Raw genomic sequence first — 26,991 nt, 5'->3', positions numbered from 1 at the left:
CAACCTGGAAAGGCAAATCAGCGCTACAAAGAAGTCTCGCTTCCCATCGGTCAAAAGGGCCATGCTGAATAAAGTGTCAATACCAGAAATGCAGGAGAGGCCATGGAGAAATGGGAGCCTTGCTACGCTGATGGGTGGGATGTAAATTGACAACAGCCACTCTGGAGAAGTGTATGGTGTGTCCTGAAACATCTAAAAAACTCGGCTTAGAGAGCATAGGGCACTTCCACTCATGGGCGTCTAATTTGGGAAAACTAAAAATCAGCAAGGCACAGGCACTCCAAAGTTTAGGGTTGCTCTGTTGACAAGAACCTCCACTTCATTCCACCTTAAATATCCCAGGAAAGAGAAAAATGGATAAAGAAGTTGTGGTCCTTAGGTACAATGGAATATCACTCAGCCATGAAATCAACGTCATAAGGCTAGTAGCAGCATGATGAGTGGATTCAGGTACGACGGTTCTAAGTGAAATAAGTCACACAGAAAAAGACACTAATCAGAAGATATCACTTATAGAGGGAATGTAAAAACCGCTACACTTGAACTGAATTACAAAACAGAACAGAGTCACACATTTAGAAAACACACTATGGCTGCCTAACGGGAAAGGTGAGGTGGGGTGATGCCTAAAACAAGGGTTTCAAATTAGCTCAGATACCGTTCCATAAACCCAATATGTAATAGACAAGACCTACTCCTTGCTCAGTGAACTGGACTCAACACCCCCTATTCACCGCCCAAGAATAGATCTGACTAGTAAGAATCTTCAAACCTATGTATTGATATCTCTCCGTAAGTGAGTCAAGTGGGAGTAAAGCGGCATAAACACAGCAGTGAAAAGCAGCTAAACCCCATTAGGAAAATCAATTACTTTTAAAAACCCGTGAAACAAAGACAGTGAAAGAGAGAGAAATTCTTACAAAATTCGTTCAGGGGCTGTGATGCCACCTGGATTGACCATATCTAGACCCACAGCTGATTGAGACATAAGGGTGGACACTCTTGGGGCTGAGAGGTTTGGTGAGGTTGGGTGAGCAAACGCAGACCCTTTAAAGTAATACTGCGTGGTACCCGTCTGATGGGTCCCAAATCTCCAGGTTCAAGGGCATCTTCCTACATCGAAAACATGCATGAGAAACCCAGAAGATGGTACACCGTGTGATCGGGAAAGGTTTCTAAAACGCACCTCATTTCTCATCTCCTTGTGCTCGGGTTCGCCATTCCAGCCACTTTAATAGCAATCTCCCTCCTTGGAGAATCAGCACTTTAACCTCCTGTTCCGTACAGGTTTCAATTTGTCCTGAGGATGAACGGGAAGAGGGGGAACCAATGAGCGACTAGCTCTAGGTGTTGGGACAGTCACAGGTCACTCTATTTTCCCATCAGGAAGAAGAATTAACCACAGGCTCAGCCTGCCGCCCGGAACCAGAATAGGGCCTGAAGCAATCCTACGCTTTTGCGGCCAGCTCCCAAAAAAGCGAGTTGAAAAATGGAGCTCTGGGTCCCTGCAAATCACAAACCTGCAGAGTTATAAATGATAACTCTCGCCCACAAAAATATTGAGGGAAGGCAACGAAGAGGATTTGAAAACAAGGCAGAATTGCAGGAAACAGATTTCAGGAGGTAGATTCGAATCGCCTTTAAAGCACAGGAAAAGCGGCAAAACCTCGACAATGATGCCCTTGGCCAAAAAGGGCGTATGCGTTTTTTCCTGAATATATTCAGGAAAAAACGCATACGCCCTTTTTGGCCAACCAAGCAACCTGGAAAGGCAAATCAGCGCTACAAAGAAGTCTCGCTTCCCATCGGTCAAAAGGGCCATGCTGAATAAAGTTTCAATACCAGAAATGCAGGAGAGGCCATGGAGAAATGGGAGCCTTGCTACGCTGATGGGCGGGATGTAAATTGCCAACAGCCACTCTGGAGAAGTGTACGGTGTGTCCTGAAATATCTAAAAAACTCGGCTTAGAGAGCATAGGGCACTTCCACTCATGGGCGTCTAATTTGGGAAAACTAAAAATCAGCAAGGCACAGGCACTCCAAAGTTTAGGGTTGCTCTGTTGACAAGAACCTCCACTTCATTCCACCTTAAATATCCCAGGAAAGAGAAAAATGGATAAAGAATTTGTGGTCCTTAGGTACAATGGAATATCACTCAGCCATGAAATCAACGTCATAAGGCTAGTAGCAGCATGATGAGTGGATTCAGGTACGACGGTTCTAAGTGAAATAAGTCACACAGAAAAAGACACTAATCAGAAGATATCACTTATAGAGGGAATGTAAAAACCGCTACACTTGAACTGAATTACAAAACAGAACAGAGTCACACATTTAGAAAACACACTATGGCTGCCTAACGGGAAAGGCGAGGTGGGGTGATGCCTAAAACAAGGGTTTCAAATTAGCTCAGATACCGTTCCATAAACCCAATATGTAATAGACAAGACCTACTGCTTGCTCAGTGAACTGGACTCAACACCCCCTATTCACCGCCCAAGAATAGATCTGACTAGTAAGAATCTTCAAACCTATGTATTGATATCTCTCTGGAAGTGAGTCAAGTGGGAGTAAAGCGGCATAAAGACAGCAGTGAAAAGCAGCTAAACCCCATTAGGAAAATCAATTACTTTTAAAAACCCGTGAAACAAAGACAGTGAAAGAGAGAGAAATTCTTACAAAATTCGTTCAGGGGCTGTGATGCCACCTGGATTGACCATATCTAGACCCACAGCTGATTGAGACATAAGGGTGGACACTCTTGGGGCTGAGAGGTTTGGTGAGGTTGGGTGAGCAAACGCAGACCCTTTAAAGTAATACTGCGTGGTACCCATCCCATGGGTCCCAAATCTCCAGGTTCAAGGGCATCTTCCTACATCGAAAACATGCATGAGAAACCCAGAAGATGGTACACCGTGTGATCGGGAAAGGTTTCTAAAACGCACCTCATTTCTCATCTCCTTGTGCTCGGGTTCGCCATTCCAGCCACTTTAATAGCAATCTCCCTCCTTGGAGAATCAGCACGTTTAACCTCCTGTTCCGTACAGGTTGCAATTTGTCCTGAGGATGAACGGGAAGAGGGGGAACCAATGAGCGACTAGCTCTAGGTTTTGGGAAAGGCACAGGTCACTCTATTTTCCCATCAGGAAGAAGAATTAACCACCGGCTCAGCCTGCCGCCCGGAACCAGAATAGGTCCTGAAGCAATCCAACGCTTTTGCGGCCAGCTCCCAAAAAAGCGAGTTGAAAAATGGAGCTCAGGGGCCCTGCAAATCACAAACCTGCAGAGTTATAAATGATAACTCTCGCCCACAAAAATATTGAGGGAAGGCAACGAAGAGGATTTGAAAGCAAGGCAGAATTGCAGGAAACAGATTTCAGGAGGTAGATTCGAATCGCCTTTAAAGCACAGGAAAAGCGGCAAAACCTCGACAATGATGCCCTTGGCCACAAAGGGCGTATGCGTTTTTTCCTGAATATATTCAGGAAAAAACGCATACGCCCTTTTTGGCCAACCAAGCAACCTGGAAAGGCAAATCAGCGCTACAAAGAAGTCTCGCTTCCCATCGGTCAAAAGGGCCATGCTGAATAAAGTGTCAATACCAGAAATGCAGGAGAGGCCATGGAGAAATGGGAGCCTTGCTACGCTGATGGGTGGGATGTAAATTGACAACAGCCACTCTGGAGAAGTGTATGGTGTGTCCTGAAACATCTAAAAAACTCGGCTTAGAGAGCATAGGGCACTTCCACTCATGGGCGTCTAATTTGGGAAAACTAAAAATCAGCAAGGCACAGGCACTCCAAAGTTTAGGGTTGCTCTGTTGACAAGAACCTCCACTTCATTCCACCTTAAATATCCCAGGAAAGAGAAAAATGGATAAAGAAGTTGTGGTCCTTAGGTACAATGGAATATCACTCAGCCATGAAATCAACGTCATAAGGCTAGTAGCAGCATGATGAGTGGATTCAGGTACGACGGTTCTAAGTGAAATAAGTCACACAGAAAAAGACACTAATCAGAAGATATCACTTATAGAGGGAATGTAAAAACCGCTACACTTGAACTGAATTACAAAACAGAACAGAGTCACACATTTAGAAAACACACTATGGCTGCCTAACGGGAAAGGTGAGGTGGGGTGATGCCTAAAACAAGGGTTTCAAATTAGCTCAGATACCGTTCCATAAACCCAATATGTAATAGACAAGACCTACTCCTTGCTCAGTGAACTGGACTCAACACCCCCTATTCACCGCCCAAGAATAGATCTGACTAGTAAGAATCTTCAAACCTATGTATTGATATCTCTCCGTAAGTGAGTCAAGTGGGAGTAAAGCGGCATAAACACAGCAGTGAAAAGCAGCTAAACCCCATTAGGAAAATCAATTACTTTTAAAAACCCGTGAAACAAAGACAGTGAAAGAGAGAGAAATTCTTACAAAATTCGTTCAGGGGCTGTGATGCCAACTGGATTGACCATATCTAGACCCACAGCTGATTGAGACATAAGGGTGGACACTCTTGGGGCTGAGAGGTTTGGTGAGGTTGGGTGAGCAAACGCAGACCCTTTAAAGTAATACTGCGTGGTACCCATCCCATGGGTCCCAAATCTCCAGGTTCAAGGGCATCTTCCTACATCGAAAACATGCATGAGAAACCCAGAAGATGGTACACCGTGTGATCGGGAAAGGTTTCTAAAACGCACCTCATTTCTCATCTCCTTGTGCTCGGGTTCGCCATTCCAGCCACTTTAATAGCAATCTCCCTCCTTGGAGAATCAGCACTTTAACCTCCTGTTCCGTACAGGTTTCAATTTGTCCTGAGGATGAACGGGAAGAGGGGGAACCAATGAGCGACTAGCTCTAGGTGTTGGGACAGTCACAGGTCACTCTATTTTCCCATCAGGAAGAAGAATTAACCACAGGCTCAGCCTGCCGCCCGGAACCAGAATAGGGCCTGAAGCAATCCTACGCTTTTGCGGCCAGCTCCCAAAAAAGCGAGTTGAAAAATGGAGCTCTGGGTCCCTGCAAATCACAAACCTGCAGAGTTATAAATGATAACTCTCGCCCACAAAAATATTGAGGGAAGGCAACGAAGAGGATTTGAAAACAAGGCAGAATTGCAGGAAACAGATTTCAGGAGGTATATTCGAATCGCCTTTAAAGCACAGGAAAAGCGGCAAAACCTCGACAATGATGCCCTTGGCCAAAAAGGGCGTATGCGTTTTTTCCTGAATATATTCAGGAAAAAACGCATACGCCCTTTTTGGCCAACCAAGCAACCTGGAAAGGCAAATCAGCGCTACAAAGAAGTCTCGCTTCCCATCGGTCAAAAGGGCCATGCTGAATAAAGTTTCAATACCAGAAATGCAGGAGAGGCCATGGAGAAATGGGAGCCTTGCTACGCTGATGGGCGGGATGTAAATTGCCAACAGCCACTCTGGAGAAGTGTACGGTGTGTCCTGAAACATCTAAAAAACTCGGCTTAGAGAGCATAGGGCACTTCCACTCATGGGCGTCTAATTTGGGAAAACTAAAAATCAGCAAGGCACAGGCACTCCAAAGTTTAGGGTTGCTCTGTTGACAAGAACCTCCACTTCATTCCACCTTAAATATCCCAGGAAAGAGAAAAATGGATAAAGAAGTTGTGGTCCTTAGGTACAATGGAATATCACTCAGCCATGAAATCAACGTCATAAGGCTAGTAGCAGCATGATGAGTGGATTCAGGTACGACGGTTCTAAGTGAAATAAGTCACACAGAAAAAGACACTAATCAGAAGATATCACTTATAGAGGGAATGTAAAAACCGCTACACTTGAACTGAATTACAAAACAGAACAGAGTCACACATTTAGAAAACACACTATGGCTGCCTAACGGGAAAGGCGAGGTGGGGTGATGCCTAAAACAAGGGTTTCAAATTAGCTCAGATACCGTTCCATAAACCCAATATGTAATAGACAAGACCTACTGCTTGCTCAGTGAACTGGACTCAACACCCCCTATTCACCGCCCAAGAATAGATCTGACTAGTAAGAATCTTCAAACCTATGTATTGATATCTCTCTGGAAGTGAGTCAAGTGGGAGTAAAGCGGCATAAAGACAGCAGTGAAAAGCAGCTAAACCCCATTAGGAAAATCAATTACTTTTAAAAACCCGTGAAACAAAGACAGTGAAAGAGAGAGAAATTCTTACAAAATTCGTTCAGGGGCTGTGATGCCACCTGGATTGACCATATCTAGACCCACAGCTGATTGAGACATAAGGGTGGACACTCTTGGGGCTGAGAGGTTTGGTGAGGTTGGGTGAGCAAACGCAGACCCTTTAAAGTAATACTGCGTGGTACCCATCCCATGGGTCCCAAATCTCCAGGTTCAAGGGCATCTTCCTACATCGAAAACATGCATGAGAAACCCAGAAGATGGTACACCGTGTGATCGGGAAAGGTTTCTAAAACGCACCTCATTTCTCATCTCCTTGTGCTCGGGTTCGCCATTCCAGCCACTTTAATAGCAATCTCCCTCCTTGGAGAATCAGCACGTTTAACCTCCTGTTCCGTACAGGTTGCAATTTGTCCTGAGGATGAACGGGAAGAGGGGGAACCAATGAGCGACTAGCTCTAGGTGTTGGGAAAGGCACAGGTCACTCTATTTTCCCATCAGGAAGAAGAATTAACCACCGGCTCAGCCTGCCGCCCGGAACCAGAATAGGTCCTGAAGCAATCCTACGCTTTTGCGGCCAGCTCCCAAAAAAGCGAGTTGAAAAATGGAGCTCAGGGGCCCTGCAAATCACAAACCTGCAGAGTTATAAATGATAACTCTCGCCCACAAAAATATTGAGGGAAGGCAACGAAGAGGATTTGAAAGCAAGGCAGAATTGCAGGAAACAGATTTCAGGAGGTAGATTCGAATCGCCTTTAAAGCACAGGAAAAGCGGCAAAACCTCGACAATGATGCCCTTGGCCACAAAGGGCGTATGCGTTTTTTCCTGAATATATTCAGGAAAAAACGCATACGCCCTTTTTGGCCAACCAAGCAACCTGGAAAGGCAAATCAGCGCTACAAAGAAGTCTCGCTTCCCATCGGTCAAAAGGGCCATGCTGAATAAAGTGTCAATACCAGAAATGCAGGAGAGGCCATGGAGAAATGGGAGCCTTGCTACGCTGATGGGTGGGATGTAAATTGCCAACAGCCACTCTGGAGAAGTGTATGGTGTGTCCTGAAACATCTAAAAAACTCGGCTTAGAGAGCATAGGGCACTTCCACTCATGGGCGTCTAATTTGGGAAAACTAAAAATCAGCAAGGCACAGGCACTCCAAAGTTTAGGGTTGCTCTGTTGACAAGAACCTCCACTTCATTCCACCTTAAATATCCCAGGAAAGAGAAAAATGGATAAAGAAGTTGTGGTCCTTAGGTACAATGGAATATCACTCAGCCATGAAATCAACGTCATAAGGCTAGTAGCAGCATGATGAGTGGATTCAGGTACGACGGTTCTAAGTGAAATAAGTCACACAGAAAAAGACACTAATCAGAAGATATCACTTATAGAGGGAATGTAAAAACCGCTACACTTGAACTGAATTACAAAACAGAACAGAGTCACACATTTAGAAAACACACTATGGCTGCCTAACGGGAAAGGCGAGGTGGGGTGATGCCTAAAACAAGGGTTTCAAATTAGCTCAGATACCGTTCCATAAACCCAATATGTAATAGACAAGACCTACTGCTTGCTCAGTGAACTGGACTCAACACCCCCTATTCACCGCCCAAGAATAGATCTGACTAGTAAGAATCTTCAAACCTATGTATTGATATCTCTCTGGAAGTGAGTCAAGTGGGAGTAAAGCGGCATAAAGACAGCAGTGAAAAGCAGCTAAACCCCATTAGGAAAATCAATTACTTTTAAAAACCCGTGAAACAAAGACAGTGAAAGAGAGAGAAATTCTTACAAAATTCGTTCAGGGGCTGTGATGCCACCTGGATTGACCATATCTAGACCCACAGCTGATTGAGACATAAGGGTGGACACTCTTGGGGCTGAGAGGTTTGGTGAGGTTGGGTGAGCAAACGCAGACCCTTTAAAGTAATACTGCGTGGTACCCATCCCATGGGTCCCAAATCTCCAGGTTCAAGGGCATCTTCCTACATCGAAAACATGCATGAGAAACCCAGAAGATGGTACACCGTGTGATCGGGAAAGGTTTCTAAAACGCACCTCATTTCTCATCTCCTTGTGCTCGGGTTCGCCATTCCAGCCACTTTAATAGCAATCTCCCTCCTTGGAGAATCAGCACGTTTAACCTCCTGTTCCGTACAGGTTGCAATTTGTCCTGAGGATGAACGGGAAGAGGGGGAACCAATGAGCGACTAGCTCTAGGTGGTGGGACAGTCACAGGTCACTCTATTTTCCCATCAGGAAGAAGAATTAACCACCGGCTCAGCCTGCCGCCCGGAACCAGAATAGGTCCTGAAGCAATCCTACGCTTTTGCGGCCAGCTCCCAAAAAAGCGAGTTGAAAAATGGAGCTCAGGGGCCCTGCAAATCACAAACCTGCAGAGTTATAAATGATAACTCTCGCCCACAAAAATATTGAGGGAAGGCAACGAAGAGGATTTGAAAGCAAGGCAGAATTGCAGGAAACAGATTTCAGGAGGTAGATTCGAATCGCCTTTAAAGCACAGGAAAAGCGGCAAAACCTCGACAATGATGCCCTTGGCCAAAAAGGGCGTATGCGTTTTTTCCTGAATATATTCAGGAAAAAACGCATACGCCCTTTTTGGCCAACCAAGCAACCTGGAAAGGCAAATCAGCGCTACAAAGAAGTCTCGCTTCCCATCGGTCAAAAGGGCCATGCTGAATAAAGTGTCAATACCAGAAATGCAGGAGAGGCCATGGAGAAATGGGAGCCATGCTACGCTGATGGGCGGGATGTAAATTGCCAACAGCCACTCTGGAGAAGTGTACGGTGTGTCCTGAAATATCTAAAAAACTCGGCTTAGAGAGCATAGGGCACTTCCACTCATGGGCGTCTAATTTGGGAAAACTAAAAATCAGCAAGGCACAGGCACTCCAAAGTTTAGGGTTGCTCTGTTGACAAGAACCTCCACTTCATTCCACCTTAAATATCCCAGGAAAGAGAAAAATGGATAAAGAAGTTGTGGTCCTTAGGTACAATGGAATATCACTCAGCCATGAAATCAACGTCATAAGGCTAGTAGCAGCATGATGAGTGGATTCAGGTACGACGGTTCTAAGTGAAATAAGTCACACAGAAAAAGACACTAATCAGAAGATATCACTTATAGAGGGAATGTAAAAACCGCTACACTTGAACTGAATTACAAAACAGAACAGAGTCACACATTTAGAAAACACACTATGGCTGCCTAACGGGAAAGGCGAGGTGGGGTGATGCCTAAAACAAGGGTTTCAAATTAGCTCAGATACCGTTCCATAAACCCAATATGTAATAGACAAGACCTACTGCTTGCTCAGTGAACTGGACTCAACACCCCCTATTCACCGCCCAAGAATAGATCTGACTAGTAAGAATCTTCAAACCTATGTATTGATATCTCTCTGGAAGTGAGTCAAGTGGGAGTAAAGCGGCATAAAGACAGCAGTGAAAAGCAGCTAAACCCCATTAGGAAAATCAATTACTTTTAAAAACCCGTGAAACAAAGACAGTGAAAGAGAGAGAAATTCTTACAAAATTCGTTCAGGGGCTGTGATGCCACCTGGATTGACCATATCTAGACCCACAGCTGATTGAGACATAAGGGTGGACACTCTTGGGGCTGAGAGGTTTGGTGAGGTTGGGTGAGCAAACGCAGACCCTTTAAAGTAATACTGCGTGGTACCCATCCCATGGGTCCCAAATCTCCAGGTTCAAGGGCATCTTCCTACATCGAAAACATGCATGAGAAACCCAGAAGATGGTACACCGTGTGATCGGGAAAGGTTTCTAAAACGCACCTCATTTCTCATCTCCTTGTGCTCGGGTTCGCCATTCCAGCCACTTTAATAGCAATCTCCCTCCTTGGAGAATCAGCACTTTAACCTCCTGTTCCGTACAGGTTTCAATTTGTCCTGAGGATGAACGGGAAGAGGGGGAACCAATGAGCGACTAGCTCTAGGTGTTGGGACAGTCACAGGTCACTCTATTTTCCCATCAGGAAGAAGAATTAACCACAGGCTCAGCCTGCCGCCCGGAACCAGAATAGGGCCTGAAGCAATCCTACGCTTTTGCGGCCAGCTCCCAAAAAAGCGAGTTGAAAAATGGAGCTCTGGGTCCCTGCAAATCACAAACCTGCAGAGTTATAAATGATAACTCTCGCCCACAAAAATATTGAGGGAAGGCAACGAAGAGGATTTGAAAACAAGGCAGAATTGCAGGAAACAGATTTCAGGAGGTATATTCGAATCGCCTTTAAAGCACAGGAAAAGCGGCAAAACCTCGACAATGATGCCCTTGGCCAAAAAGGGCGTATGCGTTTTTTCCTGAATATATTCAGGAAAAAACGCATACGCCCTTTTTGGCCAACCAAGCAACCTGGAAAGGCAAATCAGCGCTACAAAGAAGTCTCGCTTCCCATCGGTCAAAAGGGCCATGCTGAATAAAGTGTCAATACCAGAAATGCAGGAGAGGCCATGGAGAAATGGGAGCCTTGCTACGCTGATGGGCGGGATGTAAATTGCCAACAGCCACTCTGGAGAAGTGTACGGTGTGTCCTGAAATATCTAAAAAACTCGGCTTAGAGAGCATAGGGCACTTCCACTCATGGGCGTCTAATTTGGGAAAACTAAAAATCAGCAAGGCACAGGCACTCCAAAGTTTAGGGTTGCTCTGTTGACAAGAACCTCCACTTCATTCCACCTTAAATATCCCAGGAAAGAGAAAAATGGATAAAGAAGTTGTGGTCCTTAGGTACAATGGAATATCACTCAGCCATGAAATCAACGTCATAAGGCTAGTAGCAGCATGATGAGTGGATTCAGGTACGACGGTTCTAAGTGAAATAAGTCACACAGAAAAAGACACTAATCAGAAGATATCACTTATAGAGGGAATGTAAAAACCGCTACACTTGAACTGAATTACAAAACAGAACAGAGTCACACATTTAGAAAACACACTATGGCTGCCTAACGGGAAAGGCGAGGTGGGGTGATGCCTAAAACAAGGGTTTCAAATTAGCTCAGATACCGTTCCATAAACCCAATATGTAATAGACAAGACCTACTGCTTGCTCAGTGAACTGGACTCAACACCCCCTATTCACCGCCCAAGAATAGATCTGACTAGTAAGAATCTTCAAACCTATGTATTGATATCTCTCTGGAAGTGAGTCAAGTGGGAGTAAAGCGGCATAAAGACAGCAGTGAAAAGCAGCTAAACCCCATTAGGAAAATCAATTACTTTTAAAAACCCGTGAAACAAAGACAGTGAAAGAGAGAGAAATTCTTACAAAATTCGTTCAGGGGCTGTGATGCCACCTGGATTGACCATATCTAGACCCACAGCTGATTGAGACATAAGGGTGGACACTCTTGGGGCTGAGAGGTTTGGTGAGGTTGGGTGAGCAAACGCAGACCCTTTAAAGTAATACTGCGTGGTACCCATCCCATGGGTCCCAAATCTCCAGGTTCAAGGGCATCTTCCTACATCGAAAACATGCATGAGAAACCCAGAAGATGGTACACCGTGTGATCGGGAAAGGTTTCTAAAACGCACCTCATTTCTCATCTCCTTGTGCTCGGGTTCGCCATTCCAGCCACTTTAATAGCAATCTCCCTCCTTGGAGAATCAGCACGTTTAACCTCCTGTTCCGTACAGGTTGCAATTTGTCCTGAGGATGAACGGGAAGAGGGGGAACCAATGAGCGAATAGCTCTAGGTGTTGGGAAAGGCACAGGTCACTCTATTTTCCCATCAGGAAGAAGAATTAACCACCGGCTCAGCCTGCCGCCCGGAACCAGAATAGGTCCTGAAGCAATCCTACGCTTTTGCGGCCAGCTCCCAAAAAAGCGAGTTGAAAAATGGAGCTCAGGGGCCCTGCAAATCACAAACCTGCAGAGTTATAAATGATAACTCTCGCCCACAAAAATATTGAGGGAAGGCAACGAAGAGGATTTGAAAGCAAGGCAGAATTGCAGGAAACAGATTTCAGGAGGTAGATTCGAATCGCCTTTAAAGCACAGGAAAAGCGGCAAAACCTCGACAATGATGCCCTTGGCCAAAAAGGGCGTATGCGTTTTTTCCTGAATATATTCAGGAAAAAACGCATACGCCCTTTTTGGCCAACCAAGCAACCTGGAAAGGCAAATCAGCGCTACAAAGAAGTCTCACTTCCCATCGGTCAAAAGGGCCATGCTGAATAAAGTGTCAATACCAGAAATGCAGGAGAGGCCATGGAGAAATGGGAGCCTTGCTACGCTGATGGGTGGGATGTAAATTGACAACAGCCACTCTGGAGAAGTGTATGGTGTGTCCTGAAACATCTAAAAAACTCGGCTTAGAGAGCATAGGGCACTTCCACTCATGGGCGTCTAATTTGGGAAAACTAAAAATCAGCAAGGCACAGGCACTCCAAAGTTTAGGGTTGCTCTGTTGACAAGAACCTCCACTTCATTCCACCTTAAATATCCCAGGAAAGAGAAAAATGGATAAAGAAGTTGTGGTCCTTAGGTACAATGGAATATCACTCAGCCATGAAATCAACGTCATAAGGCTAGTAGCAGCATGATGAGTGGATTCAGGTACGACGGTTCTAAGTGAAATAAGTCACACAGAAAAAGACACTAATCAGAAGATATCACTTATAGAGGGAATGTAAAAACCGCTACACTTGAACTGAATTACAAAACAGAACAGAGTCACACATTTAGAAAACACACTATGGCTGCCTAACGGGAAAGGCGAGGTGGGGTGATGCCTAAAACAAGGGTTTCAAATTAGCTCAGATACCGTTCCATAAACCCAATATGTAATAGACAAGACCTACTGCTTGCTCAGTGAACTGGACTCAACACCCCCTATTCACCGCCCAAGAATAGATCTGACTAGTAAGAATCTTCAAACCTATGTATTGATATCTCTCTGGAAGTGAGTCAAGTGGGAGTAAAGCGGCATAAAGACAGCAGTGAAAAGCAGCTAAACCCCATTAGGAAAATCAATTACTTTTAAAAACCCGTGAAACAAAGACAGTGAAAGAGAGAGAAATTCTTACAAAATTCGTTCAGGGGCTGTGATGCCACCTGGATTGACCATATCTAGACCCACAGCTGATTGAGACATAAGGGTGGACACTCTTGGGGCTGAGAGGTTTGGTGAGGTTGGGTGAGCAAACGCAGACCCTTTAAAGTAATACTGCGTGGTACCCATCCCATGGGTCCCAAATCTCCAGGTTCAAGGGCATCTTCCTACATCGAAAACATGCATGAGAAACCCAGAAGATGGTACACCGTGTGATCGGGAAAGGTTTCTAAAACGCACCTCATTTCTCATCTCCTTGTGCTCGGGTTCGCCATTCCAGCCACTTTAATAGCAATCTCCCTCCTTGGAGAATCAGCACGTTTAACCTCCTGTTCCGTACAGGTTGCAATTTGTCCTGAGGATGAACGGGAAGAGGGGGAACCAATGAGCGAATAGCTCTAGGTGTTGGGAAAGGCACAGGTCACTCTATTTTCCCATCAGGAAGAAGAATTAACCACCGGCTCAGCCTGCCGCCCGGAACCAGAATAGGTCCTGAAGCAATCCTACGCTTTTGCGGCCAGCTCCCAAAAAAGCGAGTTGAAAAATGGAGCTCAGGGGCCCTGCAAATCACAAACCTGCAGAGTTATAAATGATAACTCTCGCCCACAAAAATATTGAGGGAAGGCAACGAAGAGGATTTGAAAGCAAGGCAGAATTGCAGGAAACAGATTTCAGGAGGTAGATTCGAATCGCCTTTAAAGCACAGGAAAAGCGGCAAAACCTCGACAATGATGCCCTTGGCCAAAAAGGGCGTATGCGTTTTTTCCTGAATATATTCAGGAAAAAACGCATACGCCCTTTTTGGCCAACCAAGCAACCTGGAAAGGCAAATCAGCGCTACAAAGAAGTCTCGCTTCCCATCGGTCAAAAGGGCCATGCTGAATAAAGTGTCAATACCAGAAATGCAGGAGAGGCCATGGAGAAATGGGAGCCTTGCTACGCTGATGGGTGGGATGTAAATTGCCAACAGCCACTCTGGAGAAGTGTATGGTGTGTCCTGAAACATCTAAAAAACTCGGCTTAGAGAGCATAGGGCACTTCCACTCATGGGCGTCTAATTTGGGAAAACTAAAAATCAGCAAGGCACAGGCACTCCAAAGTTTAGGGTTGCTCTGTTGACAAGAACCTCCACTTCATTCCACCTTAAATATCCCAGGAAAGAGAAAAATGGATAAAGAAGTTGTGGTCCTTAGGTACAATGGAATATCACTCAGCCATGAAATCAACGTCATAAGGCTAGTAGCAGCATGATGAGTGGATTCAGGTACGACGGTTCTAAGTGAAATAAGTCACACAGAAAAAGACACTAATCAGAAGATATCACTTATAGAGGGAATGTAAAAACCGCTACACTTGAACTGAATTACAAAACAGAACAGAGTCACACATTTAGAAAACACACTATGGCTGCCTAACGGGAAAGGTGAGGTGGGGTGATGCCTAAAACAAGGGTTTCAAATTAGCTCAGATACCGTTCCATAAACCCAATATGTAATAGACAAGACCTACTCCTTGCTCAGTGAACTGGACTCAACACCCCCTATTCACCGCCCAAGAATAGATCTGACTAGTAAGAATCTTCAAACCTATGTATTGATATCTCTCCGTAAGTGAGTCAAGTGGGAGTAAAGCGGCATAAACACAGCAGTGAAAAGCAGCTAAACCCCATTAGGAAAATCAATTACTTTTAAAAACCCGTGAAACAAAGACAGTGAAAGAGAGAGAAATTCTTACAAAATTCGTTCAGGGGCTGTGATGCCACCTGGATTGACCATATCTAGACCCACAGCTGATTGAGACATAAGGGTGGACACTCTTGGGGCTGAGAGGTTTGGTGAGGTTGGGTGAGCAAACGCAGACCCTTTAAAGTAATACTGCGTGGTACCCGTCTGATGGGTCCCAAATCTCCAGGTTCAAGGGCATCTTCCTACATCGAAAACATGCATGAGAAACCCAGAAGATGGTACACCGTGTGATCGGGAAAGGTTTCTAAAACGCACCTCATTTCTCATCTCCTTGTGCTCGGGTTCGCCATTCCAGCCACTTTAATAGCAATCTCCCTCCTTGGAGAATCAGCACTTTAACCTCCTGTTCCGTACAGGTTTCAATTTGTCCTGAGGATGAACGGGAAGAGGGGGAACCAATGAGCGACTAGCTCTAGGTGTTGGGACAGTCACAGGTCACTCTATTTTCCCATCAGGAAGAAGAATTAACCACAGGCTCAGCCTGCCGCCCGGAACCAGAATAGGGCCTGAAGCAATCCTACGCTTTTGCGGCCAGCTCCCAAAAAAGCGAGTTGAAAAATGGAGCTCTGGGTCCCTGCAAATCACAAACCTGCAGAGTTATAAATGATAACTCTCGCCCACAAAAATATTGAGGGAAGGCAACGAAGAGGATTTGAAAACAAGGCAGAATTGCAGGAAACAGATTTCAGGAGGTATATTCGAATCGCCTTTAAAGCACAGGAAAAGCGGCAAAACCTCGACAATGATGCCCTTGGCCAAAAAGGGCGTATGCGTTTTTTCCTGAATATATTCAGGAAAAAACGCATACGCCCTTTTTGGCCAACCAAGCAACCTGGAAAGGCAAATCAGCGCTACAAAGAAGTCTCGCTTCCCATCGGTCAAAAGGGCCATGCTGAATAAAGTTTCAATACCAGAAATGCAGGAGAGGCCATGGAGAAATGGGAGCCTTGCTACGCTGATGGGCGGGATGTAAATTGCCAACAGCTACTCTGGAGAAGTGTACGGTGTGTCCTGAAATATCTAAAAAACTCGGCTTAGAGAGCATAGGGCACTTCCACTCATGGGCGTCTAATTTGGGAAAACTAAAAATCAGCAAGGCACAGGCACTCCAAAGTTTAGGGTTGCTCTGTTGACAAGAACCTCCACTTCATTCCACCTTAAATATCCCAGGAAAGAGAAAAATGGATAAAGAAGTTGTGGTCCTTAGGTACAATGGAATATCACTCAGCCATGAAATCAACGTCATAAGGCTAGTAGCAGCATGATGAGTGGATTCAGGTACGACGGTTCTAAGTGAAATAAGTCACACAGAAAAAGACACTAATCAGAAGATATCACTTATAGAGGGAATGTAAAAACCGCTACACTTGAACTGAATTACAAAACAGAACAGAGTCACACATTTAGAAAACACACTATGGCTGCCTAACGGGAAAGGCGAGGTGGGGTGATGCCTAAAACAAGGGTTTCAAATTAGCTCAGATACCGTTCCATAAACCCAATATGTAATAGACAAGACCTACTGCTTGCTCAGTGAACTGGACTCAACACCCCCTATTCACCGCCCAAGAATAGATCTGACTAGTAAGAATCTTCAAACCTATGTATTGATATCTCTCTGGAAGTGAGTCAAGTGGGAGTAAAGCGGCATAAAGACAGCAGTGAAAAGCAGCTAAACCCCATTAGGAAAATCAATTACTTTTAAAAACCCGTGAAACAAAGACAGTGAAAGAGAGAGAAATTCTTACAAAATTCGTTCAGGGGCTGTGATGCCACCTGGATTGACCATATCTAGACCCACAGCTGATTGAGACATAAGGGTGGACACTCTTGGGGCTGAGAGGTTTGGTGAGGTTGGGTGAGCAAACGCAGACCCTTTAAAGTAATACTGCGTGGTACCCATCCCATGGGTCCCAAATCTCCAGGTTCAAGGGCATCTTCCTACATCGAAAACATGCATGAGAAACCCAGAAGATGGTACACCGTGTGATCGGGAAAGGTTTCTAAAACGCACCTCATTTCTCATCTCCTTGTGCTCGGGTTCGCCATTCCAGCCACTTTAAGAGCAATCTCCCTCCTTGGAGAATCAGCACGTTTAACCTCCTGTTCCGTACAGGTTGCAATTTGTCCTGAGGATGAACGGGAAGAGGGGGAACCAATGAGCGACTAGCTCTAGGTTTTGGGAAAGGCACAGGTCACTCTATTTTCCCATCAGGAAGAAGAATTAACCACCGGCTCAGCCTGCCGCCCGGAACCAGAATAGGTCCTGAAGCAATCCTACGCTTTTGCGGCCAGCTCCCAAAAAAGCGAGTTGAAAAATGGAGCTCAGGGGCCCTGCAAATCACAAACCTGCAGAGTTATAAATGATAACTCTCGCCCACAAAAATATTGAGGGAAGGCAACGAAGAGGATTTGAAAGCAAGGCAGAATTGCAGGAAACAGATTTCAGGAGGTAGATTCGAATCGCCTTTAAAGCACAGGAAAAGCGGCAAAACCTCGACAATGATGCCCTTGGCCACAAAGGGCGTATGCGTTTTTTCCTGAATATATTCAGGAAAAAACGCATACGCCCTTTTTGGCCAACCAAGCAACCTGGAAAGGCAAATCAGCGCTACAAAGAAGTCTCGCTTCCCATCGGTCAAAAGGGCCATGCTGAATAAAGTTTCAATACCAGAAATGCCGGAGAGGCCATGGAGAAATGGGAGCCTTGCTACGCTGATGGGCGGGATGTAAATTGCCAACAGCCACTCTGGAGAAGTGTACGGTGTGTCCTGAAATATCTAAAAAACTCGGCTTAGAGAGCATAGGGCACTTCCACTCATGGGCGTCTAATTTGGGAAAACTAAAAATCAGCAAGGCACAGGCACTCCAAAGTTTAGGGTTGCTCTGTTGACAAGAACCTCCACTTCATTCCACCTTAAATATCCCAGGAAAGAGAAAAATGGATAAAGAAGTTGTGGTCCTTAGGTACAATGGAATATCACTCAGCCATGAAATCAACGTCATAAGGCTAGTAGCAGCATGATGAGTGGATTCAGGTACGACGGTTCTAAGTGAAATAAGTCACACAGAAAAAGACACTAATCAGAAGATATCACTTATAGAGGGAATGTAAAAACCGCTACACTTGAACTGAATTACAAAACAGAACAGAGTCACACATTTAGAAAACACACTATGGCTGCCTAACGGGAAAGGCGAGGTGGGGTGATGCCTAAAACAAGGGTTTCAAATTAGCTCAGATACCGTTCCATAAACCCAATATGTAATAGACAAGACCTACTGCTTGCTCAGTGAACTGGACTCAACACCCCCTATTCACCGCCCAAGAATAGATCTGACTAGTAAGAATCTTCAAACCTATGTATTGATATCTCTCTGGAAGTGAGTCAAGTGGGAGTAAAGCGGCATAAAGACAGCAGTGAAAAGCAGCTAAACCCCATTAGGAAAATCAATTACTTTTAAAAACCCGTGAAACAAAGACAGTGAAAGAGAGAGAAATTCTTACAAAATTCGTTCAGGGGCTGTGATGCCACCTGGATTGACCATATCTAGACCCACAGCTGATTGAGACATAAGGGTGGACACTCTTGGGGCTGAGAGGTTTGGTGAGGTTGGGTGAGCAAACGCAGACCCTTTAAAGTAATACTGCGTGGTACCCATCCCATGGGTCCCAAATCTCCAGGTTCAAGGGCATCTTCCTACATCGAAAACATGCATGAGAAACCCAGAAGATGGTACACCGTGTGATCGGGAAAGGTTTCTAAAACGCACCTCATTTCTCATCTCCTTGTGCTCGGGTTCGCCATTCCAGCCACTTTAATAGCAATCTCCCTCCTTGGAGAATCAGCACGTTTAACCTCCTGTTCCGTACAGGTTGCAATTTGTCCTGAGGATGAACGGGAAGAGGGGGAACCAATGAGCGACTAGCTCTAGGTTTTGGGAAAGGCACAGGTCACTCTATTTTCCCATCAGGAAGAAGAATTAACCACCGGCTCAGCCTGCCGCCCGGAACCAGAATAGGTCCTGAAGCAATCCTACGCTTTTGCGGCCAGCTCCCAAAAAAGCGAGTTGAAAAATGGAGCTCAGGGGCCCTGCAAATCACAAACCTGCAGAGTTATAAATGATAACTCTCGCCCACAAAAATATTGAGGGAAGGCAACGAAGAGGATTTGAAAGCAAGGCAGAATTGCAGGAAACAGATTTCAGGAGGTAGATTCGAATCGCCTTTAAAGCACAGGAAAAGCGGCAAAACCTCGACAATGATGCCCTTGGCCACAAAGGGCGTATGCGTTTTTTCCTGAATATATTCAGGAAAAAACGCATACGCCCTTTTTGGCCAACCAAGCAACCTGGAAAGGCAAATCAGCGCTACAAAGAAGTCTCGCTTCCCATCGGTCAAAAGGGCCATGCTGAATAAAGTGTCAATACCAGAAATGCAGGAGAGGCCATGGAGAAATGGGAGCCTTGCTACGCTGATGGGTGGGATGTAAATTGCCAACAGCCACTCTGGAGAAGTGTATGGTGTGTCCTGAAACATCTAAAAAACTCGGCTTAGAGAGCATAGGGCACTTCCACTCATGGGCGTCTAATTTGGGAAAACTAAAAATCAGCAAGGCACAGGCACTCCAAAGTTTAGGGTTGCTCTGTTGACAAGAACCTCCACTTCATTCCACCTTAAATATCCCAGGAAAGAGAAAAATGGATAAAGAAGTTGTGGTCCTTAGGTACAATGGAATATCACTCAGCCATGAAATCAACGTCATAAGGCTAGTAGCAGCATGATGAGTGGATTCAGGTACGACGGTTCTAAGTGAAATAAGTCACACAGAAAAAGACACTAATCAGAAGATATCACTTATAGAGGGAATGTAAAAACCGCTACACTTGAACTGAATTACAAAACAGAACAGAGTCACACATTTAGAAAACACACTATGGCTGCCTAACGGGAAAGGTGAGGTGGGGTGATGCCTAAAACAAGGGTTTCAAATTAGCTCAGATACCGTTCCATAAACCCAATATGTAATAGACAAGACCTACTCCTTGCTCAGTGAACTGGACTCAACACCCCCTATTCACCGCCCAAGAATAGATCTGACTAGTAAGAATCTTCAAACCTATGTATTGATATCTCTCCGTAAGTGAGTCAAGTGGGAGTAAAGCGGCATAAACACAGCAGTGAAAAGCAGCTAAACCCCATTAGGAAAATCAATTACTTTTAAAAACCCGTGAAACAAAGACAGTGAAAGAGAGAGAAATTCTTACAAAATTCGTTCAGGGGCTGTGATGCCACCTGGATTGACCATATCTAGACCCACAGCTGATTGAGACATAAGGGTGGACACTCTTGGGGCTGAGAGGTTTGGTGAGGTTGGGTGAGCAAACGCAGACCCTTTAAAGTAATACTGCGTGGTACCCGTCTGATGGGTCCCAAATCTCCAGGTTCAAGGGCATCTTCCTACATCGAAAACATGCATGAGAAACCCAGAAGATGGTACACCGTGTGATCGGGAAAGGTTTCTAAAACGCACCTCATTTCTCATCTCCTTGTGCTCGGGTTCGCCATTCCAGCCACTTTAATAGCAATCTCCCTCCTTGGAGAATCAGCACTTTAACCTCCTGTTCCGTACAGGTTTCAATTTGTCCTGAGGATGAACGGGAAGAGGGGGAACCAATGAGCGACTAGCTCTAGGTGTTGGGACAGTCACAGGTCACTCTATTTTCCCATCAGGAAGAAGAATTAACCACAGGCTCAGCCTGCCGCCCGGAACCAGAATAGGGCCTGAAGCAATCCTACGCTTTTGCGGCCAGCTCCCAAAAAAGCGAGTTGAAAAATGGAGCTCTGGGTCCCTGCAAATCACAAACCTGCAGAGTTATAAATGATAACTCTCGCCCACAAAAATATTGAGGGAAGGCAACGAAGAGGATTTGAAAACAAGGCAGAATTGCAGGAAACAGATTTCAGGAGGTATATTCGAATCGCCTTTAAAGCACAGGAAAAGCGGCAAAACCTCGACAATGATGCCCTTGGCCAAAAAGGGCGTATGCGTTTTTTCCTGAATATATTCAGGAAAAAACGCATACGCCCTTTTTGGCCAACCAAGCAACCTGGAAAGGCAAATCAGCGCTACAAAGAAGTCTCGCTTCCCATCGGTCAAAAGGGCCATGCTGAATAAAGTTTCAATACCAGAAATGCAGGAGAGGCCATGGAGAAATGGGAGCCTTGCTACGCTGATGGGCGGGATGTAAATTGCCAACAGCCACTCTGGAGAAGTGTACGGTGTGTCCTGAAATATCTAAAAAACTCGGCTTAGAGAGCATAGGGCACTTCCACTCATGGGCGTCTAATTTGGGAAAACTAAAAATCAGCAAGGCACAGGCACTCCAAAGTTTAGGGTTGCTCTGTTGACAAGAACCTCCACTTCATTCCACCTTAAATATCCCAGGAAAGAGAAAAATGGATAAAGAAGTTGTGGTCCTTAGGTACAATGGAATATCACTCAGCCATGAAATCAACGTCATAAGGCTAGTAGCAGCATGATGAGTGGATTCAGGTACGACGGTTCTAAGTGAAATAAGTCACACAGAAAAAGACACTAATCAGAAGATATCACTTATAGAGGGAATGTAAAAACCGCTACACTTGAACTGAATTACAAAACAGAACAGAGTCACACATTTAGAAAACACACTATGGCTGCCTAACGGGAAAGGCGAGGTGGGGTGATGCCTAAAACAAGGGTTTCAAATTAGCTCAGATACCGTTCCATAAACCCAATATGTAATAGACAAGACCTACTGCTTGCTCAGTGAACTGGACTCAACACCCCCTATTCACCGCCCAAGAATAGATCTGACTAGTAAGAATCTTCAAACCTATGTATTGATATCTCTCTGGAAGTGAGTCAAGTGGGAGTAAAGCGGCATAAAGACAGCAGTGAAAAGCAGCTAAACCCCATTAGGAAAATCAATTACTTTTAAAAACCCGTGAAACAAAGACAGTGAAAGAGAGAGAAATTCTTACAAAATTCGTTCAGGGGCTGTGATGCCACCTGGATTGACCATATCTAGACCCACAGCTGATTGAGACATAAGGGTGGACACTCTTGGGGCTGAGAGTTTTGGTGAGCTTGGGTGAGCAAACGCAGACCCTTTAAAGTAATACTGCGTGGTACCCGTCTGATGGGTCCCAAATCTCCAGGTTCAAGGGCATCTTCCTACATCGAAAACATGCATGAGAAACCCAGAAGATGGTACACCGTGTGATCGGGAAAGGTTTCTAAAACGCACCTCATTTCTCATCTCCTTGTGCTCGGGTTCGCCATTCCAGCCACTTTAATAGCAATCTCCCTCCTTGGAGAATCAGCACGTTTAACCTCCTGTTCCGTACAGGTTGCAATTTGTCCTGAGGATGAACGGGAAGAGGGGGAACCAATGAGCGACTAGCTCTAGGTTTTGGGAAAGGCACAGGTCACTCTATTTTCCCATCAGGAAGAAGAATTAACCACCGGCTCAGCCTGCCGCCCGGAACCAGAATAGGTCCTGAAGCAATCCTACGCTTTTGCGGCCAGCTCCCAAAAAAGCGAGTTGAAAAATGGAGCTCAGGGGCCCTGCAAATCACAAACCTGCAGAGTTATAAATGATAACTCTCGCCCACAAAAATATTGAGGGAAGGCAACGAAGAGGATTTGAAAGCAAGGCAGAATTGCAGGAAACAGATTTCAGGAGGTAGATTCGAATCGCCTTTAAAGCACAGGAAAAGCGGCAAAACCTCGACAATGATGCCCTTGGCCACAAAGGGCGTATGCGTTTTTTCCTGAATATATTCAGGAAAAAACGCATACGCCCTTTTTGGCCAACCAAGCAACCTGGAAAGGCAAATCAGCGCTACAAAGAAGTCTCGCTTCCCATCGGTCAAAAGGGCCATGCTGAATAAAGTGTCAATACCAGAAATGCAGGAGAGGCCATGGAGAAATGGGAGCCTTGCTACGCTGATGGGTGGGATGTAAATTGCCAACAGCCACTCTGGAGAAGTGTATGGTGTGTCCTGAAACATCTAAAAAACTCGGCTTAGAGAGCATAGGGCACTTCCACTCATGGGCGTCTAATTTGGGAAAACTAAAAATCAGCAAGGCACAGGCACTCCAAAGTTTAGGGTTGCTCTGTTGACAAGAACCTCCACTTCATTCCACCTTAAATATCCCAGGAAAGAGAAAAATGGATAAAGAAGTTGTGGTCCTTAGGTACAATGGAATATCACTCAGCCATGAAATCAACGTCATAAGGCTAGTAGCAGCATGATGAGTGGATTCAGGTACGACGGTTCTAAGTGAAATAAGTCACACAGAAAAAGACACTAATCAGAAGATATCACTTATAGAGGGAATGTAAAAACCGCTACACTTGAACTGAATTACAAAACAGAACAGAGTCACACATTTAGAAAACACACTATGGCTGCCTAACGGGAAAGGTGAGGTGGGGTGATGCCTAAAACAAGGGTTTCAAATTAGCTCAGATACCGTTCCATAAACCCAATATGTAATAGACAAGACCTACTCCTTGCTCAGTGAACTGGACTCAACACCCCCTATTCACCGCCCAAGAATAGATCTGACTAGTAAGAATCTTCAAACCTATGTATTGATATCTCTCCGTAAGTGAGTCAAGTGGGAGTAAAGCGGCATAAACACAGCAGTGAAAAGCAGCTAAACCCCATTAGGAAAATCAATTACTTTTAAAAACCCGTGAAACAAAGACAGTGAAAGAGAGAGAAATTCTTACAAAATTCGTTCAGGGGCTGTGATGCCACCTGGATTGACCATATCTAGACCCACAGCTGATTGAGACATAAGGGTGGACACTCTTGGGGCTGAGAGGTTTGGTGAGGTTGGGTGAGCAAACGCAGACCCTTTAAAGTAATACTGCGTGGTACCCGTCTGATGGGTCCCAAATCTCCAGGTTCAAGGGCATCTTCCTACATCGAAAACATGCATGAGAAACCCAGAAGATGGTACACCGTGTGATCGGGAAAGGTTTCTAAAACGCACCTCATTTCTCATCTCCTTGTGCTCGGGTTCGCCATTCCAGCCACTTTAATAGCAATCTCCCTCCTTGGAGAATCAGCACTTTAACCTCCTGTTCCGTACAGGTTTCAATTTGTCCTGAGGATGAACGGGAAGAGGGGGAACCAATGAGCGACTAGCTCTAGGTGTTGGGACAGTCACAGGTCACTCTATTTTCCCATCAGGAAGAAGAATTAACCACAGGCTCAGCCTGCCGCCCGGAACCAGAATAGGGCCTGAAGCAATCCTACGCTTTTGCGGCCAGCTCCCAAAAAAGCGAGTTGAAAAATGGAGCTCTGGGTCCCTGCAAATCACAAACCTGCAGAGTTATAAATGATAACTCTCGCCCACAAAAATATTGAGGGAAGGCAACGAAGAGGATTTGAAAACAAGGCAGAATTGCAGGAAACAGATTTCAGGAGGTATATTCGAATCGCCTTTAAAGCACAGGAAAAGCGGCAAAACCTCGACAATGATGCCCTTGGCCAAAAAGGGCGTATGCGTTTTTTCCTGAATATATTCAGGAAAAAACGCATACGCCCTTTTTGGCCAACCAAGCAACCTGGAAAGGCAAATCAGCGCTACAAAGAAGTCTCGCTTCCCATCGGTCAAAAGGGCCATGCTGAATAAAGTTTCAATACCAGAAATGCAGGAGAGGCCATGGAGAAATGGGAGCCTTGCTACGCTGATGGGCGGGATGTAAATTGCCAACAGCCACTCTGGAGAAGTGTACGGTGTGTCCTGAAATATCTAAAAAACTCGGCTTAGAGAGCATAGGGCACTTCCACTCATGGGCGTCTAATTTGGGAAAACTAAAAATCAGCAAGGCACAGGCACTCCAAAGTTTAGGGTTGCTCTGTTGACAAGAACCTCCACTTCATTCCACCTTAAATATCCCAGGAAAGAGAAAAATGGATAAAGAAGTTGTGGTCCTTAGGTACAATGGAATATCACTCAGCCATGAAATCAACGTCATAAGGCTAGTAGCAGCATGATGAGTGGATTCAGGTACGACGGTTCTAAGTGAAATAAGTCACACAGAAAAAGACACTAATCAGAAGATATCACTTATAGAGGGAATGTAAAAACCGCTACACTTGAACTGAATTACAAAACAGAACAGAGTCACACATTTAGAAAACACACTATGGCTGCCTAACGGGAAAGGCGAGGTGGGGTGATGCCTAAAACAAGGGTTTCAAATTAGCTCAGATACCGTTCCATAAACCCAATATGTAATAGACAAGACCTACTGCTTGCTCAGTGAACTGGACTCAACACCCCCTATTCACCGCCCAAGAATAGATCTGACTAGTAAGAATCTTCAAACCTATGTATTGATATCTCTCTGGAAGTGAGTCAAGTGGGAGTAAAGCGGCATAAAGACAGCAGTGAAAAGCAGCTAAACCCCATTAGGAAAATCAATTACTTTTAAAAACCCGTGAAACAAAGACAGTGAAAGAGAGAGAAATTCTTACAAAATTCGTTCAGGGGCTGTGATGCCACCTGGATTGACCATATCTAGACCCACAGCTGATTGAGACATAAGGGTGGACACTCTTGGGGCTGAGAGGTTTGGTGAGGTTGGGTGAGCAAACGCAGACCCTTTAAAGTAATACTGCGTGGTACCCATCCCATGGGTCCCAAATCTCCAGGTTCAAGGGCATCTTCCTACATCGAAAACATGCATGAGAAACCCAGAAGATGGTACACCATGTGATCGGGAAAGGTTTCTAAAACGCACCTCATTTCTCATCTCCTTGTGCTCGGGTTCGCCATTCCAGCCACTTTAATAGCAATCTCCCTCCTTGGAGAATCAGCACGTTTAACCTCCTGTTCCGTACAGGTTGCAATTTGTCCTGAGGATGAACGGGAAGAGGGGGAACCAATGAGCGACTAGCTCTAGGTGTTGGGAAAGGCACAGGTCACTCTATTTTCCCATCAGGAAGAAGAATTAACCACCGGCTCAGCCTGCCGCCCGGAACCAGAATAGGTCCTGAAGCAATCCTACGCTTTTGCGGCCAGCTCCCAAAAAAGCGAGTTGAAAAATGGAGCTCAGGGGCCCTGCAAATCACAAACCTGCAGAGTTATAAATGATAACTCTCGCCCACAAAAATATTGAGGGAAGGCAACGAAGAGGATTTGAAAGCAAGGCAGAATTGCAGGAAACAGATTTCAGGAGGTAGATTCGAATCGCCTTTAAAGCACAGGAAAAGCGGCAAAACCTCGACAATGATGCCCTTGGCCACAAAGGGCGTATGCGTTTTTTCCTGAATATATTCAGGAAAAAACGCATACGCCCTTTTTGGCCAACCAAGCAACCTGGAAAGGCAAATCAGCGCTACAAAGAAGTCTCGCTTCCCATCGGTCAAAAGGGCCATGCTGAATAAAGTGTCAATACCAGAAATGCAGGAGAGGCCATGGAGAAATGGGAGCCTTGCTACGCTGATGGGTGGGATGTAAATTGCCAACAGCCACTCTGGAGAAGTGTATGGTGTGTCCTGAAACATCTAAAAAACTCGGCTTAGAGAGCATAGGGCACTTCCACTCATGGGCGTCTAATTTGGGAAAACTAAAAATCAGCAAGGCACAGGCACTCCAAAGTTTAGGGTTGCTCTGTTGACAAGAACCTCCACTTCATTCCACCTTAAATATCCCAGGAAAGAGAAAAATGGATAAAGAAGTTGTGGTCCTTAGGTACAATGGAATATCACTCAGCCATGAAATCAACGTCATAAGGCTAGTAGCAGCATGATGAGTGGATTCAGGTACGACGGTTCTAAGTGAAATAAGTCACACAGAAAAAGACACTAATCAGAAGATATCACTTATAGAGGGAATGTAAAAACCGCTACACTTGAACTGAATTACAAAACAGAACAGAGTCACACATTTAGAAAACACACTATGGCTGC

The sequence above is a fragment of the Eschrichtius robustus genome, chromosome 5, assembly GCF_028021215.1.
Source record: "Eschrichtius robustus isolate mEscRob2 chromosome 5, mEscRob2.pri, whole genome shotgun sequence".
Lineage (NCBI taxonomy): Eukaryota > Metazoa > Chordata > Mammalia > Artiodactyla > Eschrichtiidae > Eschrichtius > Eschrichtius robustus.
This window is presented reverse-complemented; position numbering follows the sequence as displayed.